Raw genomic sequence first — 15,011 nt, 5'->3', positions numbered from 1 at the left:
GTGATCCTTCATCCTAGAGACGTGCCCTGCCCAGCGCAGCCACAATTTCAGCAATATGACCTCGATACTGGTGACCCCTACCTGTTTGAGAACAGTAACATTTGACACATAGTCAGTCCAATGGATGTTTAGAATTGTACGGAGGCAGCGCTGATGAAAGTGTTCGAGGAGTCGCAGGTAATGACCGTAGATGACCCATGATTCAGACCCATATAAAAGAGTAGACTGTAGCTTTGTACCTGAAGCAAAGATTTTCTGTATTTATGTGCAGAAATACAGACACACACTCATATAGGTATCCACATAAACATACCCATTCCTAAATTATGCACGCATTTAAAGCTAGTATTGGTAAACAAGTCATATCTTGAAATAAAAGCTTATATTTGACAGAAGAAAGCAACTAGTAAACTATTACCAATGAAGTCCTAAGACCAATTCATCTATGTGGGGAGAGCCAGACGTACATACAACTGCACCACACATGGGCAATGTAAAACAATGGGGTTCTTTTGAGCTATTTTGTTATATCCATGTATTCTGAATTTTTCAAGTTAGTGGATAGGTTTGGTATTTGTAGGTGGACTGCTTCATAGATGTACTTTCACAGGCCTTCTCTGTGTGCAGCTTATTTGCAACCTGGCATTTTTTTCTGCTTCTTTTTTTGTTGTTCTTTCCTATGCTGTGTTCTCAGAGCCTTATAAATTAAACAATCTTAAATAGGAAGCAATGTTCAGTAGAAGTGCAGCAGGAAGTAAGATAATAGTCTAGAGAAAATGTCACTAGTGGATTTGATTATGTTTTTAACTTACTGGCTGCCCATTGCCTATATCAATATAGCAACTCAAAGAGGGGTTTTGAATGATTTATTGGCAAGATACTGCTCTCATCCCTAAAACACAGCATTTCTAGTTACACTTTTATTTCAGATTTAATGAAAAAATTGCTGTACTTTGCAGGGTTCAGAGTTGAAATGGGGACCGCTGGTAGGGTATCACTCTGTAAAGCTGATGTGATGTTATAATTTATGACAGAACATATGCAAAACTTGTGCCACAGTTGAATTCCCCTTCCCTAAAACAAAACCCAAACCAAAAAATGCAGATTCTAACATTGCAAGATATCTCATGGTTTTTGCAAATTTGGAGGGTCAGGTATTCTTAGAAAGGGCTCATTTGATTTATCAATTTGTCAGTCAGTATTGAAATCTGGTCTTTTTTCCCAAGCTTTGAAGAAGCTCTTTATGTCACCCAGACTCCCAGAGAGACCCTTTGAACATATTACAGCTATTTATATTATTTGTTTAAACAGGAAGAATATTTAGGAAAGCATGAGATGTCTAAAGCTGTCTAACTTTAAAGAAGTTAGATACCTGAAGAATGGAGTTGCAAGACTGAATTCAGTGATTCTAAATGTGCATTTTCCTTCCTCTGATTTCCTGTCCTAGACATAGTTTAGCAACCTGGTAGAAGTTGAGCATTGAGCTAAAAATAAACTATGTCTCTTACTTGTACATTCTAGCCATGCAAAAAAAGGTGTCTTCAGTAACTATCCAGTAAAACTGGCAGCAGGGAGCATTGTCCTTTATAAGCCTACATATAAATGTTTTGTTGCCTAGTGCTGCACTAGAAGACTTAGGAGGATTTAAGTTTACAGATACATTTTAATTATTTTTGCTGTCAATAGTCAAAAGTATAAAGGATGTATATTGATAGAAAACACATTAAAAAAATTCAAATTAATCTCATATTTATTATCTGTAATAAGGTCGTCCTAAGATCACAGTTGGAAATTGAAAAAAAACTAGAATGAAGCTGGTGAGCAAATGTGCTTGCTGCTGTGGCAAGGGCTATATAAAGATACTAGAGGACAGATGCTGTTGTATGAGCTTATGATGTGAGCAGATGAAGAATGACTTGGTTTTGCTCAAAATAAGAGTGCCACGCAGGTGCAAAGCCCAAACTCTATTCTGTGTTTCCTAAAGAGGTTTCCTAGCCATTTCTGTTCCTTCAAATAAAGCACTGCACTTGGACACCTGGATGCCAAAGTACCTTCCTTGTGCTGGGTTGGTACTCTGGAAATGAACCTTTAGTTAGCAGCAGCGTGAAGTAATGCGCAGCATACTCTGTAAGGAAGGGTGTAGGAACATGCTACAAGAATAAGAAAGTTTTAAACACCTGGAGACCTTTCACGGGTAGCACTGACACCTGAATGCTCAAGCCAGTGAGACAACTGCAGCTATGTGTTGACCATCAAGCACTCTCAGTAGCAAAATCCAATATTTTATGTGCTCAGAAGCTGGAAGGCAAAGTGAAGCAGTTCTTTTCCTTTTCTAAAAAACCTGTAGGCCCCTTGTTTGAGGACTGAGGGAAGGGAAATATAGCATAATATGCTCCTGAGACAAGGTCATTACAAAGCTGTAGATTAGAAACTGTAAAAATAAGAGTCCTAAGGAAATGGCACTTAAGTTAATGAAAACTAGAAGACTCTTGTCATAAGTCAGAGAGTTAATCTACAGAAAAAGTTCAAACTTCATTTTAATCATGTCATCTGCTTACAAGGGTTGACTGAGTGGTTAATGCAGAAAAAGAATATATTCCCATAATTTCAGCTGTAATTCAGTCCAGTCTAGCTGGAAAGTTATCTGCTTCTTAAAAAAGTTTTCCTACTGATTTTCAGTGTTTATCTTTGCAGATAAACAAAGCACAGAAACAGATAAACAGAAAGCACATCAAAGTGGAATTCTCACTTGTAAAAAACCAGGCAGAAAAGAAACCTAAAAGCTAAAAACAAAGCCCAGGCCTCAAAGAATATTGAACTTGCCAGTGTAGTCATATACACGATTGAAACATGGCATGGGGAAAGTTCCAAGATCAAGCCCTTTTTCCTGAGAACTGTGACTCAGTACTCAGGTGTGAGACCTATTGTCAAACCCAACATTTGCATTGTTGTTTGTACTGGTATGGTCAAAGACAAGGTCATGTAAATAAAATTCATTGATTTTGAGTTTTGAAGCTTACGTTTTATCTATTTCTTACTCTTACCTGTGGTGAATTCATCATCTCTCGTTATATGATGTCTTGGTTGATTATGATCTTGAACTTCTTGAACTTGCATTGCGATTGTTTCTCACCAGTCATGCACTGACATTTTCTTTGAAAAAAGTGCCTCAGTTGATACGGGCTCAAGGGCAAAAGACGAGCTAATTTTTCTTCAGTGTATGTGGATCATGCTTCGCCTAAGCTCAGTGTAAACCTGGGGTCAGTGGTGCTATGTGTAAAGCTCTCTTTATACTGTTGGAGCATGTCTGCATTAGAAGTTTATATTGCTGTGGTTACAACAGTATAACTTCACTGGTGCAGGAGTCAACATAATTAAAGGAGGGGGCACAACAGCCCTGTTGGCGTTATTCATAATGAAGACTAAAGATGGAGCTTTCAAAAGTACTGAAGTGACTTACAAGTGCGACTTTCATTGTATCGCAGGTCACGGATTCATTAATTATTCTTAAACCATGTACACAAGGATATTTTATCCCCAAGGATATTTTATCCCCACTAGCCGGACTACTATAGTCATATGGCTATATCTGTAGTACAGAAGTAGATCCGTGATTTCAGATAAGAAACTCTATAAGAAATTATTTACATGGGACATATCTAAATAGCATATGTATCTGTATTGCAGCAGTTCTCTTGACCTGAAACATCACAACCCTCCATGTGAACAAACACTAAGGGATTTTAATAATCCTTCACTTTAACATTGCTGTTCCTTTTCCTAAATAGTCAGGGTTTTAAATCTAATAATATTTTGTTGTTGTATTTTCAGAGGGAAGAGAGAATAATCTATAAACCACTCGTGTCTGAAAAAAGATCTAAAATCACACAGTTTACTGGTTTCCTCTACAGATTAAGATGCAGTTGGCCAGCTCTGTCCTCAACAGCAAATGTTACATGAATTACAGAGAATCCATATCATGTTTCAAGGAAAGGGAGATTTTAAACAAGAAAATAATTTTAATTCTACAAGTTCCTGTATTTCTGCTAGCAGTGCTAGAAAAACAAGATTATAGTTTGCGTTTAATACAAAAAGTAGATTTGCTGATATAACTGCTATTTGCACTGTTTATATTCAAATGTCCTTTAAAAAAAAGCATCATCAAAATTTACTGATAGTAGGAGTGTGCAAATCAGAACACTTATCTGCTTTTTATAGACTAAAATAAAATTATTCCTCGCATTTTTCTCAGTTACAGAATATTAGATAGCCGTGACTGTAAGTTACTTACTTTTTTTCAGAAAGTTATATTCCAAGCCCAAAATTGAATACCACATCAAGTCTTTTTAATGTTTTTAAAAATTCTCAGCAATGATTACTTGTCCTTCTGTATCAATCTAGTATCATTCCTAAAGCTACCCATGGCAGCAAAGAATAGCTCACATCACAATCAGATTCTTAATTAATTACCTTGTAGCCTGCTATCTTAAAAATACAGGTCGAAAAACGGTATTTTAACCTTTTAATTTTTTTAACCTAATGAAATAACCGACTTATTTTGTGACCTGTAATTCTGAATCTGATTGAGTTTTCAATATACTGTAATTCACAGATTTTCTCCCCTCTAGCACTAGGTTTGTATCTGTCACATGGTTTTCAGTGTTCCTAATGAGCTGTTAACAAGCTGTCAATTACCTATGCAAATGAGGCAAGCAGAAATGGAGGGGTTGCTATACCTAGAGTTAAAGTGTGCTACCTCGGATTGTTATGAAATAAATCATTTCAGTTTTAATAGCTGTCTGTGCCCATGTGGCTTGTGTTATGTAGGCACTTTTTCATTATATTATTTACCCAGCAATAAAATGCTGCAGGGGACTTTGGGGGTGATTAAAAAGTTGAGGGGGAGGGGAACTCAGGCAAGCAACTTCATTCTTTACTGATATGCACCTTCTGCTCTTCTTGGGTCAGGGCTACGAGGCTACAAGCTGTCAGGTGCCCTTAGCCCTTTTGAAATTGACGACATTTCAGGGGTTTAGGCCTGATCCTGCCAGAATATTTAACAAATGTCTTTGCTGAGGTGTGTAATGGAGCCTCATGAGTATACAAAGTTAAAGAGAGGAACAAGGAGCTGAAATCTTGAATTTTTGAGAGAAGGGTACTTTTTATGCATGCATTCTCAGCCTTCTAAGAGCTTTCTGCAGAAAAGCCTGGCTGGAGAAATCTTGCACTTTTATTTGTATTATCCTGTAAGGAATTCTTTCCCCCTTGCTGAAGTCATTGAAATTTCACATTTAAATTATTTTTCACTTTGCTTTAGCTTGAAGTTGATGCTTACTGTAAACCATTTTGTGATATTTTGTATGAAGAATGTTGTATAAAATAAAATTGCATTGTATTTATGACCGGCACTATAGTAACAGTCTATCAGTGTTTCCATTATAAGCCCCTATTGTTGAGGTCTTTAAAACTCACCCATAAAAATTCACTCAGGACTGCAGCAAGGTCTACAAAGGATAAATAAATGCCTTTGGCTATTTTTGAGTTAGAATAAGTGAAATCGAGAAAGGAAATTTGACTTTTAGAGGTTTTCTCTCATTTTGGTATGTGTGTGTGTGTATATATATATATATATATATATATATACACATTTTAAAAAATGAGTCAGAAACATTGTTTCCATTATCTAGGAAAGTGTTATAAAAAAGCACCTAGAAAAGTTAATGGATTGCATTGTTTAGCTCCAGCCCATACCTAATCGAGGATGCTTGTTAAATCTTCTCGCACCATCAGGCTTCAACTCCTGAGTTGTCATTGATTTCAAGAGGGGTAGGGACACTTGACAGCTGGTAGCCCTGACCCAAGAAGAGCAGAAGGTGTAAACCAGGAAAGAATGAAGTTGCTTGTGTGTGTTCCCCTCCCCCTCAACTTTTTAATCACCCCAAAGTTCCCTGCAGCATTTTATTGCTGGGTAAATTTGCACACTTGGCCAACTCAGCTGAAAGGTCATTGGCATATGTACTTTTCTTCTGTCCTTACTTCCATTATGTGTGAGGTTCAGGAACCTGAAATTGTGCACACTGAAGCCAGGAAGCCTGGTGTGAAGCAGAGAGAAGTGCTCTGGTAGGAAGCCAGAAGGAGAGGAATTTGAGAGCTATAATGATGTGAAAACCAGTAAATAGAAAGGAATTAAATAAAAATCAAGAACGTTTTTTTCAGATGGGAGAAACCCCAAAGAAACAGTCTGCGGGGAAATTAGTAGTCTAAATCTTTCTCTGATCAATCCTGATGGAAGCTTTCTGGTCAAAATGTCAGTGGTAACTTTATTTTCTGCTGGTATGTACAATAATCCTTTTGTTCCATCTGCAAACACTAGGGGGTAAATTTTTAGTGTGATGCTTAGGGATTTAGCTGTAGGACTCCCATTAACGATAATGGGAATCATGTAGCTTGAGCACTCTGCATCGTGCTGAATATTTACCCCTCAGTTCAGAGCACTCTCTCATTGAATTTTTAATTATATTTACAGATAAATTCCATAACCAAATATCATCAGCTCTCAAGCAGATTGTTTTATTAAAAGGTGCAGATTTCCAGCTTCATTTTGAGCTACAACCTACAGTGATTGGTTTAGCAGTTGAGTAATTTTTTTTAAGTGTCTATTTAATAATGCTTGATTTGTCAGCTTCAGAGTGTTTGGGAGACAATAAATATTAGAAAACATCCCACCCTGCATGCATGTGCCAGAGAAATGCAAAATGTGAATATTCTACCTTGTACTGAGCTTTTAAAAGGTGTGTCATGATACAGCTTCTCTACAACCTCTTTCTGGTAAATGCTACTTCTGTATAAATCTGTGGTTAAAATCAGTAGTAGTATACCAACATTCAGCACTAATATGACATAGGCTGTATAGTTTTATTCGCATTTGTGAAGATAAATGATAGGAGTCAAAAAAGTTAGGAGATTTGCCCAAGGACAAAGGGGTTAATGTAAGAGAGGATATTGGAATTCAAGAGTCCCTCACTTAAATGCTGTATAACCTATGCTTACACCAAAATCTAATACCAGTATAAGCAGATATAGAAGAGATGGTACACATACTGATCTGCTTTGCTCCTCCCTGAGGCACGTTTCCAGTTGCTTTTGCAGCTCTTAATTCTTGAACCACCTACAGCCAGCTCTGCTGTGACCCTGCTGAAGCAGCCTGTGAAGTAAGAATGTTTTTGCTGGTTTAGTTCATATTTGTCTAGCTGGGACAGTAGAGATGCTCTTTGTTTTAAGATATGGGTGAGATTAATCTCTCTTTCCACGAGTTTTGTAAAGGAGATTTAAAAGCTGCTCAGCTAGGGCTGAGGTAGAAGGGCTGTTGTATAGCTGTTTTGCTGGTGCAGTTATTCTAGGGGCTCCCATTCCAGTACTCAACTGCTGTCAGCAGAGTGTCAAGAATAAAAGCACAAATCATAACATCTTTTTAGTGCCACTCACAACTGATATATTCACATGTCACTTTGGCTTCTGCCAGAGGACTGGACTGATACAGAGCAATCCCAAGATCAAAAAAGCACAAAAGCATTCTGACTGAGCCTTGCTGTCCCCTCCAGTTTCTTCCCATATGATGACTAGTTGTCCTCAATTGAAACAACCGTTTCAAAGCATGTGCCTATAAAATATTGCCTGCATAAGAGGTTGCCTTTGAAGATTTCTTGGTGCTATGTAAATGAACCTGAGACATTTATAAACTTGAAGTTTCTGCATCAATGCACAAGAACTACCCTCATGTGAAAGTGCTTGCCTGGTTCCTTAGGAGGTACAATGTTTTCAGTGAAGGGGATAATGGCATTTGAGCAACTGACTTGAGAGCAGAGACTCTGCCATCATATGTTTATACATAATCCATTCAATTCCTATTACAACCACCAAAGTTCAGATAAAACACTTATTGCTTCCTCACCCTTTCCAGTAACCTACAAGTGTTTGGAGCAGTGATGCGGTGCCTCTGTGTGCTTCTAGAGTTTGGGCTTGCAGTCCCACATTTTCCACCACAGCAAGACTGGTGGAGTGTCCGTTTGTCTTTGGTAGAACACAACTGAACATCTATCTCCATTCATGGCAGCAGTCTTGAATCAGGATTGATTCCCTCTTAAATTCAGTGGAAATCCCCATTATAGTTAATAGCCTGAGATCAAACCAGAATACCGTTTGGAAAAAAATGAATAGTGATCAGTGTCTCTTCTCAGTGCTGGTGATTGACTGTACAAGACAATGGGAGAACCTTCACAATATTTTACTCAAGAAAACTTATTTTTTCTGTATGCTAATCTTATATCTGAATATATACCTTAATCCTAGTATTCATATATCTCTGCCCTCAGTAATCATCAGCCCATCTCTAATGTTTCTTTTGTTCAGGAAAGGTAAACTCTTCTCACTTTTCAGTAGAAGATTGCACAAAGGGAACTTTATGGTATATATTACACTCACAAAGCAGTTTTCTCCATCTTGCAATCACTTAAAAAAAAAAAAATAGAACTTTCTTCTTATCTCATCTTCCTTCCTGCATGAATGTCTGAGATAATCAATGAAGTTCCTGTGTAGAGAATAAATTGAGCTCGAATGGCTCCTCTTAAACTGTACAATCAAAGAAAGAGGAATTTTTTGCTGATGATTTTGATATTCAGTTTAACTTTCTTCACCAGGCTGTCAGCTCAGTGAAAGTGAGGTCAATCTGACCACACTCTTCCTAAAGGATCCTCTTCTGAACCATCTACTTGAGTATACAGCTCCTGACAAATCAATGACAGAATCGAGAGGCATGTACTTTGCCCAGAAACCTGGAGGCTGATTGTCCTTTGCCGTGCATCTTATGTAGCCATTTAGGTGAGTGCAGCATGGGCAGTGCCTGATAACAATAGTAACCGTTAGCATGTGCATCCCGGTGATGTAAATGCCTGCCTGAAGATGCAGGACAACAGAGATGCAGACCTCTGTCCTACAATGTAAAGAGATTCAGATTATGGCAAGTGTGGGGCATATGAGCACTCACACCCACACCCACACCCACACTCACACCCACACTCACACCCACACCCACACAAAGAAACTGTTGCTGTGAAAGGGTGGTAAATGACTGGCAATCTTAAATTAAGATTCTGGAGTTGTTGATTCAGAAATCTGAAGTTTTTTACAGGACGGATGTTGGGAGGCAAAACACTAAGCAAAATGTAGGAATTTACAGAGACCAAGAAACCTGCCTTTCCCTCTTTCAGTTGCATTTCTTGGCCAGAAGCACTTGCTGCAAGCTCTGGGATAGGGACTGTCACGCTCCTGTGAAGTTATAGCATGGTGGGGCTGTGGCACAAGAGCAACAGAAGTGTAACAAATGTGACTAAAAACTCCCCAAACATACTTTTGCTAAATTATCCAGATCTAGCCAAATTTCTCAGGAGTGAACAACAGTTGTATGAAACAATTCAGATCAGTCTCTAGGGTTACTGCCCTCAGACGTTTACCAGTATGGGACTTTCCTGCTCAAGATGAGAAGGTAGTTGTAGAGGAGGAACAAAACTGAAGGGCAGATCTGGAATGCTGGAAAAATGGTTAGCTTGAGAGAGTTCCTTAAAATTCACACCTAGTGTCACTGAACACGTGTGCCTTGCGCTTGGGCGAGAAAGGTTTTATAGGTGAATCAGATTCCTCTATTCACGAACAAACCCTTGTACCTCATCCTCCCCTTTTTCTCCCAAAGGTTCTCTTCTGCATCCTGATGTAAAATGAAGTGGTATGTATGAGAATTAGAGTATTACATCCTGGGTAATATCCTTTATGTTTCTCTCTATTAGCTCTCAATTCTTGGGAATGCATTACTGCACTATTTCTTTTGTGCCAATGCTATTCCATCAAGGCCAGTGCTGGCTTACTCAGTTGTATCAATGATTTCTTCTAAGGTGGCTGAGACAATATGTTGTAATATGTATTATACTATGTGATTTTTAAATCAGCCTTGCAAACGTATTCTAAAAATTTTACAGCTCTCCAGACAAATCCTATTGTCAATTATTTCTAATGATGATTGCCGATTAGCAGAAAACAAATAAAGAGGCTATTTTTACACACATAAAAAAGATAAGCTGAGTGAACACAATCCTTTAGGAATGAGAATTTTGCTTTGGCCCATACTGTAGAAAGCTTTTCAGTTGTCTTGTAAAAAACGAAACAAAATACATCAAATGATTTTGAAATTGTATATGTAACAATACAAAAGTGTCAAAAAGTTAAACATGAATTGAAACATATTTTCACTTTGAATTACAATTGATAATTATATTCAGAGAAGGGTTTTCTTCAGCTGAAAAAATGAATTAAAGTTTATTACTTCAATTTTAAGAGCATTAAAATAATGCTACTTTCTGTTTCATGAATGCAATTTTACACAGCTAAGATCACTTTTCTAATCTACGAGTGTTATAATATTTTAAAATAATGTTGATATTTAGGAACAAACTAAAGGTGGGTTTTGTTTTTTTTTTAAATGTCTTCTTACCATGCTCATACTTTTTCCATCCTTCATGGATGAAGGTCTTTGAAAATTCCTTTGTGTCCCATATTAGCAGTGAATGATACTAACGTACAGTTGTTTTTCTTGGCAATGTGTATTGTGTAGTCAAACTTTCTATGAATGATAAGTGATATTCATTAACCTATATAGTCCTAAGCCAAATCTGCGGGCAGCCTGATCCAGACTGTGTATGTGGCTGATCTGTCACTTACAAGCAGAGGACAAAGGCTATTATGTACTTAGCACAACTTGGAGAGAAGTGTAGCACTCTCAGCTCTGCTCTCACCATTTAGATGCCAGAGGGTTGCTCTGGTTTGTGCTGTATAACCCAGAGTATATACCATGGTAGCTGGGCATGGTATTATTGTGTTATTATATGTTCCTACAGACAAAAGTGTGGCCAGCACCCCATGGGGCAAGAGTGCTCTGTGCCCTCTGAGGTTGCCTTCTCTGGATTGCCTTACACCACCCCATGCATATAGGCAGTGCAAGGGGCAGGCATACAAGAGGTGGTATTTTTGACTGGCCACATTAAATGAGGCTGAATTTAGGGCGTGCAGGGCTCAGGCGTGATTTTCTGTTGCTGGCCATGCTCCACCCCTCAGGCCTGAGCAGGTAAAGTTTAGGAAGATCCCTGCAGTCAAAGGATCCTGACCTTACGCTAAGACCATTCAGCCAGTCCAGGTTTCTTTGTTCTGGGGACAGCTTTCTGCTCAAAGGCAGCGCGCATCCACCTTCTTACACTGAATTTTCACAATGTGTCACTGTATATTGTCCAAACTTATACTGCTTATTTATTTGAGGTCTGCAGCTTAAAAATAGAAGTGTATGAAAGAAAAAAGAGAAAAAAGGGTTGGAAGGTGAGAGGGCTGATACTGGTAGGGATAAGTGAAGAGAAGGAGAGAGGCAGGATGTTTATCAAAAGGACCAATCTGAAAGGCATGTAAATCCAGTTAAGATCTTGAAAACAGGTAGCTCTCATTAAAGGAAGTGGAAATAAAGTCAATTAGTGGCAGGAGGCATTAGTTGGGGGTGTCAGCTGGTGAATGGTCACTAATTTGATGTAGTCTAATCACATAGTTTGGCTATTTGATTACCAAATTGAGATCCAAACACTCTCCTTCCAGGGCAATCACTTCAGAAAAGAGGGTAGCTGGAATCATCATGAGATCTGATCCATTCCTTAATTGAAATTAGTTTTAAATAGCTGTAACACATGTCATGTAAAACCCAACAAATAGTTGCTGAGACATGGTGTGAAACATGGTGGTTCAGGAAAGTTGAGGATGCATGACCAAGAGCTGGGCATCAGGCTAAGTTTTGAATGTGCATGTGGAGGTTCATACACACATGCACCAAGAGTGGGCCTGTAGAGGCTTCCCTGTTTGCAGTGTTCTTAATCCGTAACTCATTTCCTATTGACAGTTGGTTCTGTTTGGATAAAATGGGTCAAGAATGACAAAAATCAGTTTGCTTTCTGGTGGCTAGCCAGTAGAGATAAACTAGTACACATCCACAGGTTGTATGTACCTTGTTCATAAGAGTTTCTAGTACTGTTTACTATTTGGCATTAACAGGAATGGATGGTTAGGGGAAAAACAGAGGAAACAGGAGACATATGAAGTGATTTTTTTTTTCCTGACAATCGATGGTTTAGCAATTTCCTGAATCAGAGGTTATATCCAGATGTAAGAAGCTATCCTTTATAAATTTGTCTAATCTTTCAAATCTGTTAGTATTTTTCTCTCTTATAATCATCTTGCAGCAGAAAATTTACCCAATTATGTGATCAGTGCAAAAACTGGCTTCTGTTGTAAATGTGGTGCTTGCTCATTTCATTGGGTGCCCCTTCCTTCTGATACTGTGGGAAGAGGAGTAATCAATGCGTGCATGCTTCTGCTGGGCAGTATATGACCTTACACATCTCTGACCAGTCCTCCTCAATTATCTGTCTTGCTCACTAAAAAAAGATATGAATTCCTCACATTCGTTTTCTCGGCTATGCTGCCCTTTGCACTAACTTTTCTATCATCTCTTTTTCATATTGGATGACTGTGCCCAGGCATATTGTTCAAGTTTTGTCTCCCTCTGCCTCATTTTCCTATCCAGTCATTTTTGATATATATGTTGCAGGAAGAGGAAGGGTGTCCAGTGGAAGACGGCTTCTCTGGCCATTTTACCATTGTATTCCTGAAAGTATTTTACCCGTTCTGGAGCTTACCTCAAGGCTGGATAGAGCAAGGGCTCTGCCCGTATCATAGGCTGTATTTCTAGTGTCTGCGATATGTTAAGTGGAGCAATACAGTGCAGTGTGTGACACCTTTAAAGAACCTGTTTGATGTTAAGCTGTGTCTGTAATCATACAGGTCATGATTCAGCACAAAGTTACATATCTTCATGCAGAGGAAGCCTCAGTGAGATGCTTTGAGTTAGGCATATGCTTAACTATTCGAAATTGGCTTAAACTACTGGTTGAAAGGTGCGCATGGGACCAGAGAGATGTGAAAGTTTTCATTTCTGCTTGCTAGCACATATCATAAGTGCAGACAATGCCAAACTTATGCTTTGTAGAAACAGCAAATCACTCCCAAAACACATCCATGTATAAAGAGGCTGCTCCAATTTGCAGTAGAACTGAAAAGCAATCTTAAGTGTTTTTTCTTTGCAGGTAGGGGTGTGTGTCAGCCAGGAACAAAAGAACCAGAGAAAGAAGTATCCTAGGCAATTTTTTGCAAAGGATTCAAGTTTCTTTTTAGCTTGGTCTGGGGATCATCAGGGTTGGACCTTAGCACCAACAACCTCCAACAGACTGCAATGGCTCTGCCTTTAATACACTTCCACCCCTGTGTGTTATACATCCATAATACTGAACACACGAGGCAGACAGCTGCCCTTAGGCATTTTCAGTAAAAACTTTCATATCACAACAGAACTGAAGGTACCATTATAACACCATGTCTCCTTTTCTTCATGCTAAGAATTGTTCTGAAAACCAGGCAATGTCATGGAAACGTTATAATAGACACATTCAGAATATATCGGTAAGTTAGTCATCCTTGATGATATATTTAAGCTGTTCCTGCTACTATATATATAACAGGTTAAATGTAATTAACATTGGTCAAAGGGTCCTTTTACTTTACATACTTTATGAATGTATTGAATTATCAGGAAGGAAAAAGGGAAACAATATTTCTTAATATCTGCTGGTATAAGCTCCTCTAAGTCATTTACATCACAACATGCATTTTTGCTCCCCAAGAAGCATGAATATTTTCTTTCTCCCTAAATCCCATAATTGTTTTATTGCTAGATTAAAAAATGTAAATATTCGTTCCCCTCCCCATAATAAATTAAGCGCAACCTGTCTGGCTCTGAAAATGAACATTTCAATGTCTTCAGACACACAATGACATCATATCAATATTTAAAATCATTTTATGCATGTATTCTAGGTTGTCCAACTTCATTAGGGGCATTCATCAGCCCTCCGGCTACAGCATATTCCCATCAGAGTTGTAGGCCTCAGGCCCTACCAAACAGAAATTTAAACTAACTTGCCTTTTTAATTCACATTATTCTCAAATATTCTCCTTTTTACCCCCCTGCCATGACTAAGACATTTAGACCAGGCTGATTTTGTGCACATCAAGATTTAACAGACAAAATCCCCATTTTTATGTAAGAAGTTGAATGCGTTAAAATAATAGTCTTTCCCCTTTAATTTCCTTGTCTTTTCCCATCTGTCCCTATCTCCTGGGTTCAATACTAACTGTTCTTTTAATTTTGTATGCTAAATTAATAATTTGAGCTACAGGTTGATAGGGATTTTTATGTTTAAAATGTTCTTTTTTTTTCATGGGTTTTTATGTTTAAAATTTAGAAACATTTCAAACAAATTAAGCTTCATTCTTTTTCTCTCTCCTCCTCTTTCCAAAATAATAAAATATAGCCTCTCTTGATCTATTTTTTATACAGCTAAGGATGCACAGCATGAATACATATCCCTGCTAGCAGCATCAAACACTGTTGCATTAGTATAAAATCTTTGTCCTCACAAGCAAAACAAGCAGTCTTCCCATTTTTCTTGTTTGTGGGATGACTGCTGATCTGCTCCCTGAGATGTTTAATGCCCTTCAAAATGCCCGGGCAAAACTCACTCATGCTGTATAGCACCGGAAAGAAAATTGTGATACCAAAAAAAATTTTTATGCTACTGGCCAGACAGTGTAGATTTGGCTGAAGCCTCTGATTTATCCTCCCACATTTGTGTGGAAAGCGTTTAAATGTCCATCATTTGTTACAAAAAAGAATGGAAGCATGTGGAAGGAGCCAAGCAAATATAATGTGCACCTGCAGATGAAACAAGCCTGGGAGAGATATTGGTGACTGAAAACATAAAAGTTGGTGTAATATGTATCAGTGCTACTCGCTCTTCTGTCCAATGTTATAACTG

At 38.2% G+C, this 15,011-nt stretch overlaps 1 long non-coding RNA gene across 1 annotated transcript in view; it reads left to right on the top strand.

The window, feature by feature from the left end:
• LOC130593661 (uncharacterized) overlaps positions 1–14,667 on the top strand; it is a 42,586-nt gene extending 27,919 nt beyond the window's left edge. Inside the window, exons 2-3 of the long non-coding RNA XR_008970850.1 lie at positions 13,312–13,596; positions 14,534–14,667. This is a non-coding gene — a long non-coding RNA (uncharacterized LOC130593661). The remainder of the gene's footprint in view (positions 1–13,311; positions 13,597–14,533) is intronic.
• Positions 14,668–15,011: the final 344 nt, after the last annotated feature.

Source organism: Pezoporus wallicus, unplaced genomic scaffold, assembly GCF_028554395.1.
Source record: "Pezoporus wallicus isolate ANWC-B61680 ecotype Strahan unplaced genomic scaffold, APGP_CSIRO_Pwel_v1 contig_8218, whole genome shotgun sequence".
NCBI classification, from domain to species: domain Eukaryota; kingdom Metazoa; phylum Chordata; class Aves; order Psittaciformes; family Psittacidae; genus Pezoporus; species Pezoporus wallicus.
The sequence above is the reverse complement of the archived record's forward strand: the minus strand, read 5'-3'. Positions and strand labels throughout refer to the sequence as shown.